Source organism: Lissotriton vulgaris, chromosome 7, assembly GCF_964263255.1.
Source record: "Lissotriton vulgaris chromosome 7, aLisVul1.2, whole genome shotgun sequence".
Lineage (NCBI taxonomy): Eukaryota > Metazoa > Chordata > Amphibia > Caudata > Salamandridae > Lissotriton > Lissotriton vulgaris.
In genome coordinates, this window is record NC_141695.1 from 521,024,598 (window position 1) to 521,038,020 (window position 13,423).

Sequence of the window (13,423 nt, forward strand, 5' to 3'; positions counted from 1 at the left end):
TTTTACCGCAGTGACGCTGTTGGCTGCTTGTTCGGTCTGGGTGGAGAGTCTGGAATGTCAGGCGAGGGCATGGCTGTAATTCTGTCCCCGTCTTGTTCTTTAACCTTCCTTAAGTGCCCAGTCCGGTCGTGGGCTTTGCAAAGGGCTACTCAAAGAACGTGTGGGGCAACAGGGAGCTTGTTGAAAACACTAGCAGTGCGAATGCCAAGCAGCTGGAAAACTGGGGAAACGTCGCTTTCGGATAAAGCTAATAGATTGAAGTTTTACTTCACTATTTTACTTCTTACCAAACAATATTTCCGACAAGGCAAACTGGTTGTTCGATGTGTAACCAGTTTAGATCAAGACCCGAGGTTTTTATTTTATCAAGAAAACATTTAAATCTGAACATACTAAAGCAAGGTCCTTAGGTGATTAAAAAAAACGCGGACCTTGAGGTTGGATTAGACGTCTTCGTGCAGCTTTGCAGACGTGTTGTAGCTATTTTGTGATTCATTCCCAGCGAACATGGATGCTTTGACACTAAAGCTGGAAAACATGAAAACAAATTTATCATTTTGACCGAGCTTGGGGAGGCACTTTATCTTTAAATGGCCAGTGCGTTTTTGCTTCAGCTTTATTTGTCTCCTTCCACCAGGAGCTAGGGCAGATGCTGAGCTGGCATTATCATGTCTTTGCTTCACTTCACGTTTCGATATCAGGAGCGAGGTTCTGTTATTGTGAAACATGGTGATATCCGGGTTGTGAGTGGGTTGAGTGTACTCCCTACCTCAAAGCAACCAACAACGTGAACGGCTGGAGCAGGTTTGGGGAGGTGGTCGGTGGTTTGAGGTTGTCGCCGACTTGAAGCCTTGATTGGGGCACACCAGTAGGTGAGGGGGGAAGCACTGACACAGACACCAAAATAGTGTGATAAAGGCCGCTTTATTGGAATCAGGTGCACCTAAAACAACAAATCCACCTGGCCTGTGCTGAACAAAACTACTGCTCACTAAATAACAACTGCCTGACAGCCCCCCACCCCCACCCCTAACGTTAACCCCAACATTGCAACTAAAATACAAAACACCCGCTCAGCAACCTACCCCCAACCCACCGACTGAATGACCACAGTGACCTCCGTGACCTCACCTCCTGCCTACCATACAGTCCCAGGCCTCCAGCAAATCCCCCCTATCTCCTTAGGAAAGCACCAACAAGTAACCGCACCGGTTCCAGCGACACCACAACTCTGAACACCCTAACATCCATTGCACCATAGACCAACAAAACCCCTCAAACCCTGGACCAACCCCCTCCACAACGGCCCCCCCAGGGACCCCTACCCACCCCACAGGGGGAAAAAACAGGGAGGGCCGGCGGGACAACAATTTTAACTATCGGACCACCCGGCTGCTGTGTCACTGCACCACAAACTGTGTGCAGTGACACAAAATGGCCGCTTAAATAAGGACAAGCCCAAAAGGAGCCCAAAGGAGCCCAACCAGCCCAACCTGCACAACCAGCCCAGCTACGTCAAGCCCCGGAGGTCAAGCTTCCTCCCCCCCTCCCCTGGTGCCCCAAACTTCCCCGGGGGGGGCAAGCCTTCCGCTGGTCGGCTGCCCCCCCAAATCTCCATTGGGGCACACCAGTAGATGTTATGTTATGTTATTTTTATTTGTACAGCGCACAGCGGCCCCAGCGAAGGGGCGTCCTGGCGCTATGAGAAGGTAAACACAACACAACACCGATAAAAGAGGGGAGAGGAAATAGCCTAAGATTTAATGAAACAAAAAAGTTTTGATGGCACGCCGAAACTGAAGAAGGTCATCAATTGCCCGGATCTCAAAAGGAAGGGAGTTCCACCATTTCGCGGCTAGCACTCGGAAGGAGCGGCCGCCAGTTCTGCTCAACCTGAAGTGCGGAACCACCGCCAAATTCTGACCCAAAGATCTCAATAATCGCAGAGAGACATAAGGTGTTAAAAGATTCGCCAGTATTTGAGGGGACGTACCCTTGAGGTTTTCAAATGCAAGGCAAAGGACCTTGAATTTAATCCTCGAATTTACGGGAAGCCAATGAAGCGAATGCAATGTTTTAGAAACCGAGCACCGCCTGGGCAGACCTACCACTACTCTGGCTGCAGCATTTTGCAATCACTGCAACCGGATAAGTTCAGCCTGATTTATCCCCGCCAAGAGCGAGCTGGCAAAGTCCAGCCGGGACAACACTGATGCCTGAACCACGAGCTGTCTGGTGGGGGCATCAAAAAATTTAAGTATAGGCCTAAGTCCTCTAATAGTGCCATAGCAGGAGGCCGCCACCCTCTTGGTGTGGCAAGTAAAACTGATCGTCGGGTCAAGCCAGACGCCAAGATTTTTTATCTCCGATACTGGAGAGGGGGTCATGCCCAGTTCAGGAGGCCACCAGTTGTCACTCCACAGCCCCGCTTGCTTGCGGACCACCATGACCTCTGTCTTCTTGGTATTCAACTGGAGACACTTGGAGTTCATCCAATTGGCCACTGCCCGTACACCGTCACGGAACCTGAGAGCCTCCACATCAGAGTCCCCACTCAACGTGACCGCCAGCTGCGTGTCATCAGTATATGAGACCATCGTCAGGCCCCATTGCTTGACGACCGCAGCCAGCGGTCTACGTAAAGATTAAATAAAGTGGGACTCAATGCCTCAGGACCCACAACGCCTGAGCCGCCGTCACTCCGTCACCTCCACCACGACCAAAAACCTCCCCCTCCTTCTTGCACCGGCTCGCTATCAACCTCCTCCCCCACGCCGCGGGACACACCCTCTCCCGACCGCCTGGGCCCAACACCACCCATGTCCGGACCCCCCGATGGTCCGTCTTTGATCGACGCAAACGCACCGCCACTTCCTGCCCTCGCAATTCCACATCCTCCCACAACACCCCCCGCCCTCCTCTCGCACCCAGCAGCTCCGACACTCTAAACGCCCCAAAGAAAAGCCAGGACATCAGGGTAGAAAAAAGCACCGCCTCACCCCCATCCCTGCACTTCGCAGGCAGTGCGCCAATTACTCCTTCCAACAACTCCACCGTGATGGGACGTCGCAACCTCGCCTTTGCACCCTTCTCCCTCGCCCACCCCTCCAGCAGCCGGGTCCCCAATTTTTCGCCGACGGAGGGTAGCCCCACCACAACTTGCCCATGAACGCCACCGCCGAGAGCTTGCCCGCAATCGTCACCCACGACAGCCCCTTATCCATGAGCGCCAACATGAAACGCACCACCTGTTCCTCGCGCAGCCACCGGTTCCGTCGCCTTACCGCGCCAGACAGCAGGAATTCCTCCCAGGCTTGCTCGTATGCCTTCCACGTTGACACCGCTATGGACGCCGTCACCAGCTGTAAGACCCTGCCTCGCCCACTGACCACAGTTCCTCCGGCACCGGCGTCTTGACCTCGTCCGCCGCCGTGGCTAGCCCATGGAACCTCTCCCACTGTGAACGAGACAACGCATCCGCAATGTCATTGTCCACTCCTGGGACGTGTCGAGCCTGAAACAGGATGTCATTTTCCAAGCAACGCAACACAAACACCCTCATCAACTTCAGCACCTGCGGGTCCCGGGCCGACTGTCTGTTCACCACTTGGACGACGGCCATGTTGTCTACCCGAAACAGCACCCGCTTGTACGCCAGTACCCCCGACCACACCGTGACCGCCACCACCAACGGGAACAATTCCAAAAAACGCAATGCTCCGCCCTCCTGCCTGCCATTCCGCCGGCCACTGCTCTGCGCACCATTTTCCATCCCAGTACAGACTGAAACGTCCGCCGCCCGCCGCATCAGAGTACATGGTGACGTCCCACTCCCAATCCTCCGCCGGTATCATGGGTACTCCATTGAATCGGTCCAGGAACGCCCGCCACATTCGCAGATCCTCCTTCATTCCCGCCGAGAGGCACACATGGTGATGAGGCAGTGACAAACCGGACAACGCCAAACCCAAACGCTGGCAGAACGTTCGGCCCGCCCGCACAACGCAACAAGCAAAATTCAAATGACCCAACAGCACCTGCACCTCCCTCACCATCACCTTCCTTTTTGCCAGCATTCCGTCCACCAACCCCAGCATTGCTGACCTCTTGTCTTCCGGGAGGCGCGCTTCCATGGCGACTGAGTTGAGCTCCGTCTTCTCTGGCGCCAGGGGAACACCGAACTCCCCCATCAACCCGGCCAAACCGTCCAGCTGCCGCTGGCAGTCCGCCGCCCTGGGCCGCCCCACCTGGGAAAAGTCATCCAGGTAGTGCGTCACTGACTCCGAGTCTGTGCGCCTGGAAAAAAACCACTGCAGGAATGAACTGAAACGCTCAAATAGCGCGCACGAAATGGAGCACCCCATCGGCAGCGCCTTGTCCACAAATATGAGTCCCTCAAACTGAATTCCCAGCAACTGATGATCCGCCGGGTGGACCGGAAGTAGTCGGAAAGCCGACTTGACATCGCATTTTGCTATCAGCGTGCCCCTCCCCGCCGCCGAGACGAGCCTCCGCGCTACGTCCGCCGACGAGTAAGTCACCGACGCCAAGTCCGCCGAAATGTAGGCATTGACTGACTCCCCCTCCGGCCAAGACAAGTGTTGTATCAGCCGGAACTGCCCCTCCGCTCGCTTGGGCACCACCCCGATGGGGGAGATGATCAAACCCGGTATTGGCGGCTCCTTGAACGGGCCCGCCATCCTACCTTCCCTGACCTCTTTGAACAGCTTCTCTCTCACAATGGCATTGTGCGCGTTCACCGACTTCAGATTGTCCGCCCAGCGGGCAATCCGCGGGCCCTCATAGCCCAGCCGAAACCCCTCCCGAAACCCCCGACGCAGCACCGCAGCAGCCTCCGCCCGCGGTTATGCCGCTAGCCAGGGCTCCATCCGCTCGACCTTAACCGGCGTACGAGCCTTTGCCCAGAGCTCCTCCCACCACCCTGTCCCCCCCCCTGCTTGGGCACCTCCCTGGGCGGGCTGCTGACCCGGTGGGCCCCCAAGTCACCAGCAACGCAGCACTGGTTGCCGCTGCCCGCATTTCAAGCACTCGTGGCGGAAACGGCATGCCGCCCTCTCGCACGCTCCTCTATTGAAGTCCCAGCCGGCCCGACTCCGGCCTGGCTGCCAGACTCCCCCTGCCCCACCCCCCCACGGGTGGGGCGGGCTGTAAAGGGGGGCGGCACCAGCGGCAAACCGCTGGCCGTGTATATGGTGCGGCCAAACTTGGCCCCGCCCATCGTCTGCTGGTACAAATCTGAATCCAGCTCCCCCCATTGCGCTTCCGGGTCCGCCGCCATGCACGCCCGGAATTCCTCGTCATAGTGGGACCACGCGAAACCGCCGTACGTCACCTGTGCTCTCCGCACCACATCCATGTATTTGAAAAGCGCTACGAACCGGTCCGGAAACTTCTCACAGTACACGCTCGTGTAAATTAGGAAAGCCGCAGACCAGTTATCCAACATCAGCGGCACCTTTGGGCCCCCAGCGTCTTGGTCAGCCCCATGTACGGTAACTTACGCACCGGCACCACACAACTCTCCTTCCCCCACCCGCAGAGTCAGTCCCTCCGACCACCGCCGACCCGCCACTCGTGCCGGACCCGTCGCCGCCCGCCGCCGCACCGTCCGTGCCCACTCCCGCGTCCTACACATACCGTCCCCGCACCAGCCGCCATACGTCCTCCCCCTCGCCCCCAGTCCCCACCGAGACTTGCACACAGCGCCGCTTGCCACTCCCCACTCCGTCTCCCTCCTTACCTGGCGTCAAGGTCGGCGTCCTTGCTGGATCCCGCCGCCTCACCAGTGGAGCTGAGGGGGCCGTCACTCTGGGCACATCCCGCCTTGCCGGCACCTGTAATACACTGCCAACAGCATTACTCGCACCCCCTTCCTCCCGAATCTCTCCTTCCTCCTCCGACTCTCCATCAGCCGGCTCCACACAACCCTGTCCCCCCCTTGGGGGTTCCAGCCGGCTCAACACCGCTCTCTCCCGACACACCCGCATCAAGTCCAACAAATCCACACTCCCACTCCCGTCCACCACACTCGCATTGCAACCAGAAGTATGTGCATCCATCCTCAATCCCCCACCCCCGGCGGCCGTAACAACCCTTCGGGGGGAGGGGGGGGCGGCAGAGACGAAGCCCGCTTCCATTCGTTGGGGTCATGAACCAGGTGCCACGCTCGAGCTCGGCCGCCCGCACCAGACAGAACCGGGCCATCCTCTCGGTGGTGTGGAGCCGCATGCTGCTCACCCGAGCGCCTCGCAAACAGCTCCTGCCAAGGAAAAAAGGTGGGGTCCAGCATGCCGGGGTGGAAAAACGCCTCTTCCCCCCCCCCCCCCCCCCACACACCTCCCCCTCCGCCACCGCAGCCCCACCCCAGCGTCGCCCCCTGCCCCCACCCCGCCGAGTGGCCTCCGCGCCGCGACGGGATCCCCCCGCCATCCATGCCCCATCCCCCCTCCCACTCCCAACCCCCCGGCCCTCCCCACACCCCCAACTAGGCCAGCACCCCCGTGCCCCCTTCCCCAAACTCCCCCGCCGTGCTCCCGCTTCCCTCCCCGTCGCGGCCACTACCCCCTGGCCCGCCACTCCCCCCCCCCACCCCCGCTACCCCCTACCTCCACCCCACTATACCCCCCGACCCACCCTCCCAACCCCGGCCCCCCCCCTCTCCACTCCTCCGCCACCGTACACCACCCCCCCGGCCCGCCATTCCCCCCCCACCTGGCCCCGTCCACCCCCCCTGCCTTGCCGCCCCCGCCCCGGGGACACATGCCTGCTCGGGCCCACCATGCCCCCTCCCTCCTCCAATGACGAACTCCATGTCCCACCCCCCTCCACCTCCCCCCCTCCACCTCCGTGTCCTCTATCAACAGCGGTGATGCATCTCCCCCCGCATCCCCACCACTCTCCAGTACCCCACCCTGCTCCACTAGCTGGGGCACTGCTCCCCCCTCCGCACCCCGCCCCTCCCCATCAGCCCCCGCATCACCCCCCGCCCCCAGGCCCCCTGCCCCACTCCCCACGACCACCTCTGGCGCTACCACTAGCCCCCCTTGGGCTGCCCCCACCCCACCAAGCCCTCCCAGCTTACTGGTTGCCTCGCGGGACGCCCCCACCCCCCCATGGCCCTCTCAAGTTTCAAGTTTATTTTATTTATGTTTTGGAACTCATAACAGAGGTCCACATAAAATCATCAAACATTGATATTTGAGCCATTTTCAACAATATACAAAGAACAAATCTAATATATTTCCATAAAGCTTTTAAAAAAGTTAAAAATTGTACAACAAAACCTCTCATTTGGCGGATTACAGATAGCATCCAAAAAAGCAGAAGCGGAAGCAATATTTAGCCTTAAACAAGTAGGTCTCAACCATTTGAGGCGGTGTCGTTTTAAGGCCGGACAAACAAATAACACATGATTAACATCCTGTTTAAATTTGTTACAGAGATTACACATTACTGATGAGCCATACCATTTTGACAGTAAAATATTTAAAGGGAGTAGGTCCTGCCTCAGGAGAAACAAAAATCGACGTACCCCATGGGGAAGATTCCAGGAAACATAAGGTTGAGAAATCCTAATTTGATAATGATTAATGACTGATAGCGGACCTCTTTTTGACGTGAGGGCCTCTTTATATAGATCAAAACTTAGATTCCATGAGGCCAATTTTAGAGTCAGTTTTAACTGGTAAGTAGATAGCGAAAAAAGTGTCAATTCGTCTAATTTCAATAGTTTAACTGCTAGTCTAAAATTCTTTACAGTAGAGGTATGCTCTTTTAGGGGTCCGAGAAGTTCTTTTTGAATCAAATATCTTAAGGAACCAGGTTCACCATTAGCCAAGCTGGAGACCCACCGTACTGCCCCAGCAAGGCCCTGGACCCAAGCACTTCGTATACCGATTTCCAACCTAAAAGCCGCTATATTACACGCGGTATTAACCATACACAATTTCCGTAGCATTTTTCCCTCTGTGTTGTTCAGAAAGCCCCATTTCCCCACTTCGATGCCATATAGTAAGGAGGACGGGACTTTAGCTCTAAAAACCTCTAATAGGTAGGCAAAATGCCTCTGGCCAGTAGATCTATAGAGGGTATTTAATCCCCTCTCATGAGACATTGCCTTCCGAACATTGTTGGCTATATGGGCCTTATCACTTAGTGTGCTAGAAATTATTTTCCCCAAAAAAGTATAGGATTGGACAACTTCCAATCCAAGGCCCCCTATATTCCAGAAAAAACTCCCATATTTTTGTTTTTTCCTTCCTACTAGACACATAACTTTTCTCTTGGATACATTTATCCTTAAATGATGTGTTTCTGCAAATCCGTGGAGAGCTTGCAGCCGATTGTTCAGTCCAGTGGGGGTCAAATCCAAAATTAGTATGTCATCTGCATATAACAGACATACTATTGGTTTGCCCCCCAAAGTCGGGGCAATACCAACACTTGATGATAGAGTTTGTGGAAGATCAGATAGGTATAAGGAAAACAATAGTGGTGCCAACAGACAAACTTGTTTTAGCCCATTGGCAGATGGGATAGCTTGGGAGAGGCCCCTTTCCCCTCCCAAAAGCACTTTGCACCATGTGTCAGAGTGGAGCTCCCGGACCAAGTCTAAGAGCTCAGATGGCATGCCCAGATCCAATAGCTTTCTCCACAGCAGAGGACGATCCACCTTGTCAAAGGCTGTGGAGAAATCTATAAATCCTGCATATATTCTCCGTCCCCGGAGTTTGATGTATTTCTCCGATAACACTTGTAAAGCGGTCAAATTGTCCATGGTGCCATGCTTTTTTCGAAACCCCGTCTACTCAAGCGGCAATACATTGTTCTCGGCTACCCAATCATTAATTAATTGCAAAAGACATCTAGCAAAAATTTTGCCGATGGCGTCGAGGAGGGCAATCTGTCGATAGTTTTGGGGTACATTTCTGTCTCCCTTCTTATACAGGGGGACCAGAATGCTGCCCTTCCAGGAAGGAGGAATTACGGCATGCAAAAAACAAAATTTAAACACCGGGAAGAGGATCTTGCTCCAAAGAACACTATTCTGTTTTAGTACAGAAATGGGGAGCTCGTCCGGACCTATTGCTCCAGATGAACGCATACCCTTGATGGCTAATTCAATAGTTTTTTCAGAGGGTGGAACAAGGCTGGAATTGTTCTCTTTTTTTCTAATCTGAGCAACTTCCATTCCATTTCCTGCATACAAGTTCGAAATGCATTCTACCCATTTTTGTTCTTCAATCGGAACAGGTAGGGATCTGGATCTAAGACCACAACCTTCCCCGATCACAGACCAGAATAGTCTAGGTTGGCCGTTGAAGACAGCCTCCCGCAGTTTAATCCATACCAAATCCTCACTTTCCTTTTTTAGCTTAATTTTCAGCCTTTTCCTCCTTCTTTTTAATAGCGCCAATCTATGATGTCTTAAAGGGCAATGTCTCAAATATTGTTCTCTTATAAGTTTATTTATTTCTGAGTTAATCAACTTCAAAGAAATAGGAAGTTTTTTAATTTGGTCCTTCTTGGGTAGTTTTTTTGCGACCAAAAGCACCTTATTCAAGAAGTTAGCAAAGCAAATTAATTCAGAACCCTTCCAATTGACCAAGTCAATCACTGCAATATCTAAAAGACTTTCTATACCCCTAATTGCTTTAAAGTTCCAGAAACATCTTCCACTTTGAACTCCAAAATTCCCCAAATTACCATCCAAGGACCAGTGGTCTGTAAGAGGAGGATTTAAGTCTAATGAGAGAGTTATTATTTTGTGATCGCTAAAAGGGGTATGAGTAACCGTAAGATCCTTAAGGAGGTGGAAAGTTGGTATATCCACCGCCACATAATCTAAGATAGATTCACCAGAGCTGGATTTATGTGTAAAATTAACAGGAGTATCAGAGGGAAGCCGACCATTCACTATGATTTCATCAATTTCAGAAAGCTCTTCAAGTAATATTTTCCATCTCTTTGTAGTTTTGATGTTCCCAGGAAAAAGAGTTTGGGGTATCTGTAAGGAGTCCTCTTTATATTTGTTAAGAAAAATCTCCAAACTAGAGTTGGAGACTTTACAATTAAGATCCCCTAATAAAATTATATGGGGAGAGGCATCGTTTACAAAAAGTGTTTTGATATGAGAAAAAACCCCAAACAGAATTTTATTATGGCTGACATCCAGTGGAATATAGACATTTATTACCCTCCCCAAATGACAACGCCCCCTTTCTCCCCCTCCGCCCGGCCCTCCCCGTCCCTCTCCGCGCCTTCCGCTGCTGTGCGTGCTCCTCGCGCTGTCCCCCGCCCCTCGCTCCACCGCTCCCCCTCCCACCTCGCAGAGCCTGCCGCGGCCGCGGAGGCTCGCACGCCAGGACAGTTGCAGCGGCGCCGTTGGCAGCGGCCGCTGGGGCCTTAACTGGAGGTCGGGCCGCACCATGTCCATGCGGCCCGCCTCGCCCAACAGCCGCATCGCCTTGGCCACCCTGGGATTACCAAATGCCGCCATATCGCCGTACTCGCCGCACAAGGCCAAACGCAACAGAGTCACTACCGACCACCAAGACAGAAACCCGCTCGCTACCCTGTCACGCTATATGAAAGGCCTAACCAAATTACAACAATTTTAACTATCTGACCACCCGGCTGCTGTGTCACTGCACCACAAACAGTGTGCAGTGACACAAAATGGCCGCTTAAAACAGCCCAACCAGCCCAGCTACGGCAAGCCCCGAGGGTCAAGCTTCCTCCCCCCCCCCTCCCCTGGTGCCCCAAACTTCCCGGAGGGGGGGAGGGGGCAAGCCTCCCGCTGGTCGGCTGCCCCCCCAAATCCCCATTCTAAGCACCTTGTGCTGTTCGCGCGCGGAACAAGGGAATTGTTCCGGATGTTTACGTTGGCAAGAGGAAAGCACAGGTTGGTGCCCGTGCCCTCTGCAACCATGTCCTCGCGTGCCTACGGACATATTGTGGCCGGACTCCAACAGTGCAGCATGTTCCTGCACCCAGCTGCCCCCAGGCCTTCCTCTCAAAGGGCGCCTTAGAAAGAGCTTTTAGGAAACACTGAAATCACGTGTATTTCCAAAGGTGTCAAACGCCAATGAGCGGATGAAGGATTTGAAGCAGCTCTTTCTGCTCATAGTATTTGCAGTCCAAATCAGTGCGCACCAGCACTGAACCTTAATGCTTTTCTCTCTTATCCCGGTCTCTCAACGGGTATACATTCGCATGCCATGCATTTTTTGGTCTTCTTTTACCTCATAGTGCCGGGGCATGTTCATTGGTCTCTTTGCTACTTCACAGTACATTTGGCTGGTACTCTGGACTGTAAGTGGAAGAGCTTCTCATAACCTAGAACTGAAGGTTCTTGAAATCATTAGTATCACAAATGTCCGCACGTGCCCGTTACCCTAGTGACGTCACAAGAAGTGAAAGTACAAACAATAGCTCCCGATGAAATCTGAGATGGCAGATAAAAACCCTACAAAAAGTGTAAAGCAGGGTACCATAAGGTCACAGCGCTGGTGACAATCTAGGCCATTGGTAAGTCATGCATGGCGCGCTGGGACCGCTCATGGGATCTGCACTGCAGGAAGGTGGACCATATTCATGCTCTCTCAAATTGCATTGGAATAAGGGATATTTTAAAAGGGGAAGTAAACTATGCTGAAAATAGAAGCGTTTTGGGCTAAAGACAGGAGTTTTCCAACTGTGAAGTTGATATTATTGGTTACTGTCCCCACAAAATGCCTGGCAATCAGTTCCTTTGTGGTTTCTGCACAAAGGGAATGCATCTCAACACCAGTGTGTCCCAGAGGCACTTGGATTCAGTATGGATTTCAATGAGTTACACCTTAAAAAATTACTGAGTTCAGATTTGAGCGTAATGGAATTACAATGTACATACCTTTTAATTGGAAAAACATTTTACAATACCTTAACGACTTACTTGACAATCCAGAGGTGCAATACGTCTTCTAAAAATGTAGCCTTTACTGGGAAACTGTACGGTATATATCCGCATATGTCAGTGGCTTTCCCTGGCTATAATCTCCACCTGAGATGGGAGGTATTTTCTCTCTTCACAGTCAGGACTGTACTTTGAGTATCCACAAAAGTATGTTACCGGTAATTTAAAATACACATCCCCGCCCCCGTTCATGACCATGTTTACACCAATCTCTGGGTTCTGAAAAACCGCTTTTACCACCAGTACGAGACACAGGTGTTTACTTGGCCGTAGCGGCTTGATAATTTCTGAGACCCTACAAGAGATTCATGTCTACAAAGAGACCTACAACTGTATACTAGTCAGCATGGTAAGAAAGTTAAAACCATGCTATGTCCCCCAAACTTATACACTCTGTGACTTTCCTATTTCCCCTCACGTCCAACTGGTTAGTTATGATTTCTATTATGACAATTTGAGTGTAACTAAATATAAAATGCTTAATAAAAAATATTCAAGGAAGTTACTTCTACCCATCGGTCAAAAGGTACCACTGGCAAGAGCTCGGTGATGACCTCTGTTTTGTACATGCTATGAAAGGACAAGACTGTGATACCAAGCAGATTCCCCTAACCCCTCCTCTAGGGATCATGGATAACTACCCAGGAAACTACATGGTATTGCCAGGTCTGAACAGTTAATCTTTGTTTTGGAGTAAAAACTTGTTATCACCAGAAATGGGTGCAAGGATACCTACTGAAAGCATCAATTCTCTTATCTCCCCCTAATCGGGGGCGGCTGCTCCGTTGGAGCGAAGGAGCATCGCCACACTTAAATCCCCCCAAGAAGAAAAAAAATGGTAATTCCTTTTATCCGCAGTCCCGAACAGAGCATCAGAACGGGGGCGCTCTGCTGCTGAGTGATAGCTGCATGGAGGAGAGTGGGCACACAGGTTAAAGTGTGCATGTTTTTTTGGCACACGTGTTCTTTAAACATCTCTAATCCAGCTGTCTCGTCATGGCTGCTTGTTTAGAGCACGTGCAAGCATCCTGAGGGCTGTGGAGCTCACGATTGAGGCTGCTCCCTCCAATCAGAGTTCTGCTGTCATGCTGCTTGAGAGCTGCACCAGGATTGGTCAAGGGAGTTTCCTGTTGGCCTGGCTGCAGTCGTGACAAGGACGTCGGAGCAAGGAGGTCCTGTCTAGTTTGGTAAGTATTTTTTTTTTTAATAAAAAAAAATATTTGTGCAACCACCCTACCCCATAGATACCAGCTGCCCCCACCCGGTACCTGCATTAAATTCTGCAATACTTGTGTTGACCCCCGTCGATAATAACCACATGTAGATGACTAGGTGACATTAGACCTTTTCTACAAACTCAATTTTATTAAAAATAATTTTTATTCGTTTTTTCTTCATTTACAGTCTGAGCATTTTATCACATTATCCTGGAGCACACGATCAAAA

At 52.3% G+C, this 13,423-nt stretch overlaps 1 protein-coding gene across 3 annotated transcripts in view; it reads left to right on the top strand.

Annotated features, from left to right (window-relative positions):
* The window catches only part of TBCD (tubulin folding cofactor D), a 2,218,561-nt gene that overhangs the window by 1,565,147 nt on the left and 639,991 nt on the right, over window positions 1–13,423 (top strand). The window lies entirely within an intron of this gene.